The 11,022-nt window shown below is 36.2% G+C and overlaps 1 protein-coding gene across 5 annotated transcripts in view; it reads left to right on the top strand.

Annotated features, from left to right (window-relative positions):
* Cast (calpastatin) overlaps nucleotides 1-11,022 on the top strand; it is a 110,055-nt gene that overhangs the window by 41,844 nt on the left and 57,189 nt on the right. The gene's annotated exons all lie outside the window — the stretch shown is intronic.

Genomic DNA, 11,022 nt, shown 5'->3' with positions numbered 1-11,022 from the left:
TGTGTGTGTGTGTGTATGAGTGTGTGTATGTGTGTGTGTGTGTGTGTGTGTGTGTTTTACTTACCAAGCACAGCAAGGTGTAAAAAAAGGAGAGGGAAGCTCATGGACAGCTAGAATCAATTGCCCAGGAATCTCATGCATTTCCTACCTCTAATGATGCATTTGTTTCAGTTTAGTTTCTGACTTCATATTTGGCATCTAGCATCTGGCGGATTTTTTACTTTAGCTAGATAAAGAGAATTCCATAAGGTTTTGCTTAGTTCCTTACACACAATGGTTCATATACATTTTGCTCTATTCTTTTTAGTATTTAGAATTGATAATAGTTATGTTTTCTTGCCAATCCCTTTGAAATACTCTTTAAGATTTAGATTTTTTTAAATTGTGTGTCTGTGTGTGTGTGTGTGTGTGTGTGTGAGTGTATGGAAAACCACAAATGTTTGTATGCTGCCATATCTGGAAACACACCTGAACTCAGGTCCTTTTCAAGAGAATGGTACCTGCTCTTAACCAGTGAGCTATCTTTCCAGTCCTTGCAATACTTTTAAAAGCATAAAAAATAAAAATATATAGCTTTGAGCCTGGCCATGGCAGTGCATGCCTTTAATTTAATCACTTGGGAGACAGAGCCAATTCAAACTCATCTGGTCTACATAGTGAGTTTCAGGACATCTAGAGCTATATAGTGAGATCTAGTTTAAAAATAAATAAATAAAAAAGTAAATAAAATGCAGTGTGGGTGACCCCAGTGAACTAGAGTTTAGAAAGTTTGACAGTCTACTAAGGAAGCCTTTGTCTTCTATCAAGCAAGCACATATAAGGCAGATAGAGGAAGGCTGCTGTAGATTCAAGGCTATCTTGGCTTATATACAAGTTCTAAGCCAACCAAGGCTACATAGGTAAATTCTGTCTATAACAAATCTAATGTTTAGGCTTATTTGGTGCAGGAGATATTCATATATTAGGAAATAACATCTGCCTTTATTGAGTTCACAGAGTTAATAGCATATAGTTTGCCTCTGTTTTGTACACTCCATGGTCACTGTATATGAATGGTATAGGGACCATTGATATGGGTCTTTCTTGTGGATATCAAGAGAGTGACGGATGTAGCTATGTCTCATAAAGGTCTTCTTAGACACATTGATCTGTGCTTTAGCGAACAGGTTTTCAGAGAATGTGGGTCCCAATTAACCATGACACATATCATTCAACTTCTTAGAATTGATTATGACAGTGTTTCATGAACTGTGGACTAAAAAGTATCTGCATTAAATTCCCTTGGGGTAAATTTTGTTAAACTTTCTCTTGAGAAAATTCTCAAGCCCCCTCTCTGGCCACCCAGTTAAGGTCATTGAGAAATCTAAAGCTCTAGATAAATTCTTATACTTATTGAGAGTTTGATGACCACTGCTATGAGTATGAGAATGAGACCATAAAGATCCAACCTGTAAGCATATCTGGCCTTCACAGCACAGCACAACATTAGTCAGAATTAGAGTTCTGAATCACATAGAAGGCAGTGTATGTAATGAACCAAGTTTCCTTAATATGTAGACACACTCTGTGATAGAGGGAAGTTTCTCATACAAGTGATTTAAATAACCAGCTTCAAGAATACCCTGAAGAGTGGCTGGGGAAAGCATGAGAGAGCACTGTTCTGCAGAGAAAATAGCAGCTCGTCTTTATTGTACTTTCTTATCAGCTATGTTAAGAGCATGACAAAAGAAAGTTGCAGAAAATAGAATTATTAGTCCATCTTTTAGTTACATGTACTTTTTCTGTGTTGCACATGAGCAGAGCAAATAAAATCATTTTACCTGATTCAGGTTCAAAGACTAGCAATCATGACTCACATACTATAATCTTTTAGAGGTGTACCTTTTTAATAAGATACAATTCAAAGATATACTCGGTTCAGAGGGCTAAACCTATAACTAGGAACTGAAATTAGTGGCCATAATTGATACCACCCACAACTATAACTTCTCTTTAATATTCTCCATCTCTTTTTCTCTGCTGTAGTTAGATTAATGTCTGCAGCTGTCTCTTCCAGTCCCTTATGTCTCTGTTCGAGTATGTGTATGTCATACTTTTATCTATCCATGGTGCGGCATCTTCATTCCTTTGTCTCTGAACTTAGAAAAACATAAAGTCTGCTTCAGATTACTGTGTTGTGTTAAGTTCTTAAAGAATACTGGGGACAGTGTTTATAAGTGTTGACTTTCCCTAATAGTGTGTTGTTTTCACACGGCATTTGAAACATCTACCTTGAAAGTTCTTCAGGGAAGATTGTTTTCCAGGAGTCCTTTTGCTTGTGTTGTAGACCTATTTCTGCCTGATAGTCCTAAAATATCCTGTCTGTGATGATTCAGGCTTTATGTATGTAGATGTTTGTGCTTGAAATCCCTGTGCCACACGGAGAAAGTGATTTGATTTCTGAATGTTCAGTGGCATAGGTATAGCTTTTGTCTTTATCACAGTGTGTTTTTAAATTCATGGTCATCCATTTCCCAGGGCAGGGAATTTTGAGATCGTGTTCAGTATGTGCTTATGGCTAATTGTTCTTTATATTTCCTAGTTTTATGTCAATAACTCCACACAAGGCCTGCAGCAGGATTCCTTTCATCTTGAGTGACTAGGTTCCCAGTTCCGGCTCTCAGGTCTCTTTCTAACATTATTGTGAGCTGATTATCTTCTAGTGTGCTCAGGGGAGGTTTCAACAGCTACTAGGCTAAAGGATTCGCGTAACATTTCATTTATTCTTCTCAGTATTTAGGGGAAGGTACACTAAGACTTATTAATGTATCTTAACCTAATAATATATTATGTATATTACATATAAATATTGGACATATTTATAAATAAAGAACCAGAGTCCCAGAGAGTTTAAATGTGTCACAGATAGCAAGATTCACCTTGATTCTGGTTATTGTTCGTCAACAGATCTTACAAAGTCCTATACTTAGTTTATTTATAAATTATATGCCTAACTAAGCAGAACTTGTATCTAAATTTAAGTCAGCACTGGAAATCAACTTAAACTTTTATTGTTGTACCTATTGAGTCAATATTATTTGTTTTTTGTTTTATTTTGTTTTGTTTCGTTTTGTTTTTAGTAAATGAAGTTTACATCTACTGATTGGAATCAGAAAATCTGCTGGCTAGTGTTTGTGTCAGCTTGATGCAAGCTAAAGTCATTTGAAAGAAGGGAGCCTTAATTGCAAAAACGCCCCATAAGATTGGCAAATCTCTGGGGCATTTTTTATATTAGTTATTGATGGGAGAGGATCTAGCCCATTGTGTATGGTACCACCCCTGCCTGATGGTTCTGTGTTCTATAAGAGAGCACAATAAGCAAGCCACAAGATATAGAAAAATATTAATTTATTAATAGTAAATATTAATAATAGTGGCATATATTAATAGTAGCTCTAATACTGTTATATAATAGAAGTAGTAGTAGTATGTAATAAAAAATTCAGCCAGGCGGTGGTGGCACACGCCTTTAATCCCAGCACTTGGGAGGCAGAGGCAGGCAGATTTCTGAGTTTGAGGCCAGCCTGGTCTACAAAGAGAGTTCCAGGACAGCCAGGGCTAGATATACAGAGAAACCCTGCCTTGATAAAAAAATAAATAAATAAATAAAAATAAAAATAAAAATAGAAATAAAAAAATTCCCTTGCCATGTAAGAAATACAGAACTTTTGCTCACATTGAGAGATAGGCAGTATTGTTCATGTTAAATTAAATTTCAATAGCATTTCAATGTATCATACTTTAAAATATACTCTATCCCACTGCATTTCCACTTCAAGTGAGATAGTAATAAACTGGAAGGTGCTTGCTGCTATGTGAAATAAGGCACAGAGCAGTTCAGAACTATGCTAAAGGTCACACAGCACTCAAGCGGTCCAGACTCAGAGTCAAGTCCCACAGATACTAACTATTCTCTCTGCTGTCATGCTGACTCTTCAGTATTGATAAAGACTTTACTTGCTATCAGTGTATGTTGTGAATTTCCTGGTGCCATTTTATTTCATTCCCCATTTTAATTTCAGTCATTAGAAAATCAGGTTGGATAAGAAAATCTTGTTATAATTTCTGCCATTTTAACATTTTTATTAAGAACACAGTTCAGAGCCAGATATTATGATGCATGTCTATAATCCCTGAATTGCAATGGCCGGGGTAGTTTCTTCTTTGAGAATGATAACCGAGATTAGTGGTAACCACAGGACTGCCTGCCATTATGACAAATTGAATCACAGTACATAAATTCTTACCAGTTACATTTGACTTAATGACTTATGTGGACTTTTTAAAGCTTATAGAATGGTCCAGTGATAGGACTCATAATCAGACAGTAATCAGTCACCTACTCACTGATTTTCCTGGCTTGTGTTGAGATCATACATCAGCTGTGTGTATTGTCCCAGTTGCTAGACAACATTTTCATGTTTATTTTGATTACATCAGAAGCCAAAGTTTCATGTATGCTCCACTGCCAAGAGCAATTGAGTTTTGACACTCTATTTTTATCTTAAATATAGTCATCTTTTTCAACATGCTCTCATAAATGTATGAAACTTTCTGATGAGCTGTCACCATTCGTCTGTCCCAGATTGCTTCCTTATGAAGTACTTAGTTGGCTATACTCTGAACTGAGTGTGTGGAGGAGTTCTCCATATCCGAGTTTAGTGTAAGCTATTTTACTTATCTAGAATGCTTACCTCATTTAAGAATTCATTTGCAGTTTTTGTAACCTCCAACTAATTTTAGTTTTTTTAAGTGAATAAATGAAATTTGTAATAGCAGAAGGTTCATGAACCATGTCCATGAACCTTGGGTTCAAACCTAGTCTCCATTACTTACAAGCCTCACTTTGCTCATTTATTAGATATTGGTAATGATGTTTATCTCAGTGTTTGTAGAGATGCTCTGAAATCGGGTATGTAAAACATTTGTCCTAGTCCTGACATGATTGTGTGCTTCCTCGTCTCTCTATTGATCACATTATATGAAATATACAATAAAAAGCATCTCTTTCCTCTGTTAAGCTTACTAACCATCTCTGGAACCATACTTGAGAAATACAGACTGTATCTGCTAATCACCTATTATATTTAGTTCTACATTGGGTGTTTTCAGGATCATCCTTGTTATATACTATGCTCTGATAAAATAAATAAGTTGCTAGTATACTTTTGTGTTCAACTTCATTCCCAAATGACCATTTGCTTCTCTGTTACCAGGTTCCCATTTTATTATACTAAACACTGTATGTTGTTAATCAGAGCTTCTTAAACCCTTTTCACCCATGACTCATTGTAACATGACATGGATAATCAGTATATAAGATAGGTATACAACTTGTACATATACTGATAATAAATCATAAGAAAATTTTTCTTTGAAACCGTTTTATCATTTAATTTTAATATTAAAAGTAAAAACGCAAACTGATAAGATGGATGTGCTTCTTTATTTTTATGTTAAAATTAATTCTTGATTGAACACTGATACTAGTATAGTTTGGATTTAGTAAATATTTTGATTTTATAATTTTCAGAGCTAAGACTGCTGTTTTACATAAATACATAATACAAAATGTCAGAAGTATACCAAGACAAAATTTACTTAATTGTATCTTGTTAAACTCAAGTTGGCAATTCAGAGAGCAGTTTTAAAAGCCAAATGTTTTTTACCACAATGTATTTCAAACTAATTCCATTCTTGCATGTTCAGGAATGATGCAGAAAATGTCAAAAGTCTCTGTTTTCCACATCACTGTTGTCTTTAAGGCACATCATTATGTGCCTTTAAGATAAGAAACTTTATATGTACAGTAAAAAAGTCTCTGTAATTCATATAATGGTAGCCTGCAATCTTAGCTGAGGTGCTTCTGCAAGCATTTATTTGGTGATTGCAGGCGCAGTGCAGATTGGCTGTGTCATGTGTTCAGAATTAAGGTCACAATAAAGTCCCATCATGTGACATGGATGGGCGCTTCACAATTATTCTTTTCTTTGGTTTGTTTTGTTTTTATGGAGGAAAGTTTATTTGTGCTTGCAGTTCCAGATTATTAAGAGTCTATTATAGCATGGAGACCTGGCACCAAATGGCAGGCACAGACAGTAGCAGTAGCAAGAAGCTGAGAGATCCCATCTTTGAATATCCAAAGGAATAATAACTCATTAAGTTTGGGAAGGCATGGCAGTGAGAGGCAGACATCATGGCAGGACCAGGAAGCTGGAGAGATCACATCTTCAACTCCAGGAAAGCCTGAAACTAAGGCAGAGCTCTGCCATCCTCCACTAGAGAAGATCCTACCAGAGATCCTCAGTTGGTCTTTCTGGAGCCATCCAGGCTGTATAGCTCACAGTACATCCCAAACCCTCTGCCTAATGCTCTAGAGCCCACAATGATTCTTATGTGTTTTACTATAAATTAATTTTTAGCCATTTCATTTTAGAAATCTCTTATTGTTTGTAATTATTGTAACGTCTATGTTCATTTATGTGACTTATTATAAGAAATTGCATGTTAGATGACTGTATTGCAGTTCTTATTAAAAGCACACTTGAGGAAGGAACCCAAGACTTCCAGTGTGACAGCAAGCAATAAATATAGAAGTCTCAATATGTCGTGATGAAGCTGATGATGGATTGATTGTTGTCAAGTAGAAAAGAAGAGCACAGACATGGGGCCTGATGTTTTTTTAACCTTCAGTAAAAGCTTGCCCAAGAGCATGAAGGCCCATCAATGCTCCAGGTCATGGGATATGTTAAGGCTCTCATTGCTAACTTGGGAAAGGAAGCAAGGTCTACCTTAAGATAAAAAAATCTAGGACATATGGTTTTCCACTCTGTATTTTATCAGCTGAACCATCAGGTACAGGTGAAGAAAGAGATTGAAGTGAGTATAGAGAAATTTTAATCCAGAAAAATAACTGCTCGGACAAGAGATCACATACAAAGACCTTCTAGGTCTGTGTAATACAGCTGTAATGCAGACATGCCACACACCTTTAATCCCTCTGGCTGGAATACAGACACACCCGTAGCACATACTTTTGATCTCAATCAATGAAGATAATTTTGGTTTGTAGAAGAAAGCAGCCATGTTTGAAAGTTATATCTAATTGAGGGGCAGACAAAGTGATGAATCAGAGAAAGATTTGACAGAATGAGTCAGAGATAGGTTATACCCAACTCTCATGAGAACAGACAAAAAATAGAGGTGACTTAAGAGAGCAGCACAGAGAGGGGGGGTGAAGAGGAGGTGTTTGTTTACTGGGACAATCTTGTAGAGACAGGTTGCAGGTGAAAACAGAAAAAGCAAAAGGATGATAAAGAGACAGAAGAAGAGGACAGTTTGCCAAAGTCAATTTGAGGCCAGTCAGAGCAATTCAGTCAACAGCCAAGGAAAGCCAATTTGTATCAGTCAACTTTGAGAGGAGTTTCAAGTCAGAACAGCAAAGTTATACCAGCCAGACTTCAGAAAGAGATAGAAAGGGCAAATTTATTCAAAAATAAGCATTCGAGATGACAGGTAACCTTAGGAAAATAAAAGATACTTTATAAGTGAGGCTTGCTGGCTTCAGTGGAGGTAGTGTGTATCATAAAAGCCATGTAAATGTGCCTGAAAAGAGACCAAATGTCTTAGGCAGCCAAGCATTAAGTTTAGGTCTCTGCTTTGTAGCACAGAGAAGTAAAAAGCTGAGGGAATAATTTTTCTATTACTTGGAATTAATGTCAAGAGAATGGATAAAAGATTATTCCAGAAGCCCATCTCTTTGTGAGAAGCTCAACTCTCTCACCTTTTGCCCTTTATAAGAGCCTTCAGGGACTCCAAGAACCAAAATTTATTCCACCTTTACAAATGGCCTTCCCTTCTCATGCAGGCTCACCAGACACACACATTCAGGGGAAGGCGCTAGAAAGAGATGCAGTAGGTATGGGTCAATAGACAGCTTGTTTAAGAGACCCATTTGTAGGAGGAGAGCATTCATGATGCAATGGTGTTACCACTTCCTCTTTATGATGGAGTGACCTGAGGTTGAAGGCAGATTCTCAGCAAGAGTGGCTGAGGTAGAGAAGTTATGATGCCAGGCTGAAAGGCACATGAGATATGCATGTTTTAAGAGAAAAAAATAAAGTTCTTACCAATGACATTTGCATGATAATCACAAATATAGGGATGTTTATATGGTATGTGTCCAGGGATATGATGTGCTGGCCATTATGTAGTGGAGGATTGGAAATGAAGGTGATGCAGTGCTGGAGACTTAGGGACTTTAAAGGCAAGTGGAGCAGTTCCTGGTTTTTATGATAGACTGCCCAGTAGGAACCTTTGCTCATTCTGCTTAAGCATTGGAGATGTGGCAGAAGGGGAGGTTTTTATGCCCAGAATGGGAGACTTTTGGCAAATAAAACCATTTCTATTTTTTAGGGGTCTTAAAAGCAAGTTATCTTTCTCTGATATTTCTGATTTTTCATTGTATTAAATTTCTGGAACTCTTACAATAATGAATATTCAAATTTAAGAAGATTTGTTTAAATAATGCCAGAAAATATAGGTTAATTACAAGATTAAATCTTTATTTTCTTGTTGTATAATGTCTTACCAACATTGTTTTATTTTAATGTAACTTATTATAACACACTTGAGTTGGACCTTTGCTTTATCCCAGGAGAAACCTTTTAACACTTCTGCTACATCATTTAAGTTATGAGACAAACCTGTTTGGTGTGATTGTTTATTTTGTTTGCTTGTTTTGACATCATTGGACTCAACTACTCAAGGTCATAGCTGTCTTATTGTATATTCTCAATTCCTGGAGCACTGCTTTTCGATTATGGCTCTTCAATGAGAGAATGGTGAATTATTTTTTATCAGGGCATTATTCTAATGCTTGTTACTCTGATCCTGCCTTAGCTCACATAAATAATTAGCATTATTCTGGGTGCTTAGACATTGCTTGGGCTTGGAAGGGTATGTATAGTTTCAGTTGCTGTCTAGTCTGCTGTGCACTGCTGCCTCCATAGAGGTATTTCAGTGAATGTATGAGAATATTGAAAAGTGGCAGCTCTTGACATTCCCAGGACCAGTGAGTGAATGCTAGGCATTGCAGTGCTGGGACATGATGGGCCTGACGTTTGTGCTGTCATATGTAGCTATGCATGCCTTATTTATAAATGCATCTCCCTGGCCTTTTGTTTATATGGTCCCCACTCATCCTGTGTCCCTATATAATTTATCATACCTTCATACCATAGTCTGAATTTTCAGGGGACTCTGACCTCCTGGAGTGATTGTTTAACTCATGTCAACCCTGACTAGGCTCTTACCTTTCACAAAGGCAAAGACATCTATTGATCTCACCACAATATCCCCAGAACTTAACACAAGTTCACACTGTGTTCCACATAAACTGAAGTAACCAGTAAACTGTGGTGAACCCTGGACATAAGATTCCATTTTCCTTTCTGTTTTAAGTCTATGTTGGCCATTGCTAAGGGTCACAATCTTTAAAGATCTAGGAGTTAACTTTTAATTACTTTTTACTCACTATTGGTTCATGGTTGGCAATTCAGATGGTACAAAATGAAGGTATATTCATTCAGTCCTTTACATGAGATAATAAACATTAGACATTCCTTGCCTTCACCTGTAGAATAAGTGCTGAACAAGCCATAATAACCCAGAGTTGAGAGGGTTAATAATGTGGTGGGGTCATTTCCATTGACAAGTCCCCCCAAAATCAGCATTTATATTTCAGTTTTGAAAAATCTGACATGTCTTAATGTGGAATTTCCATGGAGGATTCCCTGAAGGTGCAGCCAATGTCTAAGTCCCATTTTGACCACACTTCTTTATAGCATGGAGTATATGGAGAGGTTTTATTATCCCTGGTGAGCCTTTGAATATCTCCATTATTAGACATGAGGCTCACTTTCATGGATTATTTAATGGAGTAGTAGTTGTGCAGGGAAATCCAAAGATATGTGGTCTTATAAATGTTTTAATAAATTTAGATGTTTAAAATTAACATTTGTTGAAGCCAGAGAGATGACCCCATGGAGAAGAGTACTTGGTGCTCTTGTTGAGTATCCTGGTTCAATTCAAAGCACACACATGGAGGTTCACAACTATCAATAATTCTAGTTCTAGGGAATATAATAGTCTATTTAGACTTCTTCTGGCCACCAGGCAGGCACATAGTATATATATTTATAGTATGTTATATGTGTGTTTGTGTGTATGTATGTATGTATATATATATGTATATAATATAATATAAATATATAGGTGTATATATTTTTTTATTTATTTACATGTAGGCAAATACTCATACAAATTAACAAAAATCTTTTTTTAAGATTTATTTATTTATTATATGTAAGTACACTGTAGCTGTCTTCAGACACTCCAGAAGAGGGTATCAGATCTCATTACAGATGGTTGTGAGCTACCATGTGGCTGCTGGGATTTGAACTCAGGATCTCTGGAAGAGCAATCAGTGCTCTTAACCGCTGGGCCATCTCTCCAGCCCCAAAAATCTTTTAAATTTTAATTTTGTCTAAGTATTTTCATCATAAAAAACACTTGTGTCATTTGTTTCTGCTGCTTGTTTGATATAAATGAGGAAAACCATTGAAGGAATGAGAACTTACCAAATTTTGTTAGAAATTCATGCATTTCTATCTTCACATTGTGGAGGTACGATTATCTATGTATGAACATTTTAACCCCCAATAAAGTCTATTCTCAGGGGAAAATATGGATATATATATATATATATATATATATATATATATACACACACATATATATATCCACTAATTTAGCTGTAAAGAAAATCTCTTTTTTATATGTTCTAGTTTCTTATCCTAAAGAGAATATGTAAGATAGATTATTATAGTGCTGAGAGAGAAAGAGAAGAGAGAAGAGAAGAGAGAAGAGAAGAAGAAGAAGAAGAAGAAGAAGAAGAAGAAGAAGAAGAAGAAGAAGAAGAAG

The sequence above is a fragment of the Mus caroli genome, chromosome 13, assembly GCF_900094665.2.
Source record: "Mus caroli chromosome 13, CAROLI_EIJ_v1.1, whole genome shotgun sequence".
Taxonomy (NCBI): domain Eukaryota; kingdom Metazoa; phylum Chordata; class Mammalia; order Rodentia; family Muridae; genus Mus; species Mus caroli.
Note: the sequence above shows the minus strand (reverse complement) of the source record. Positions and strands in the feature narration are given on the sequence as shown.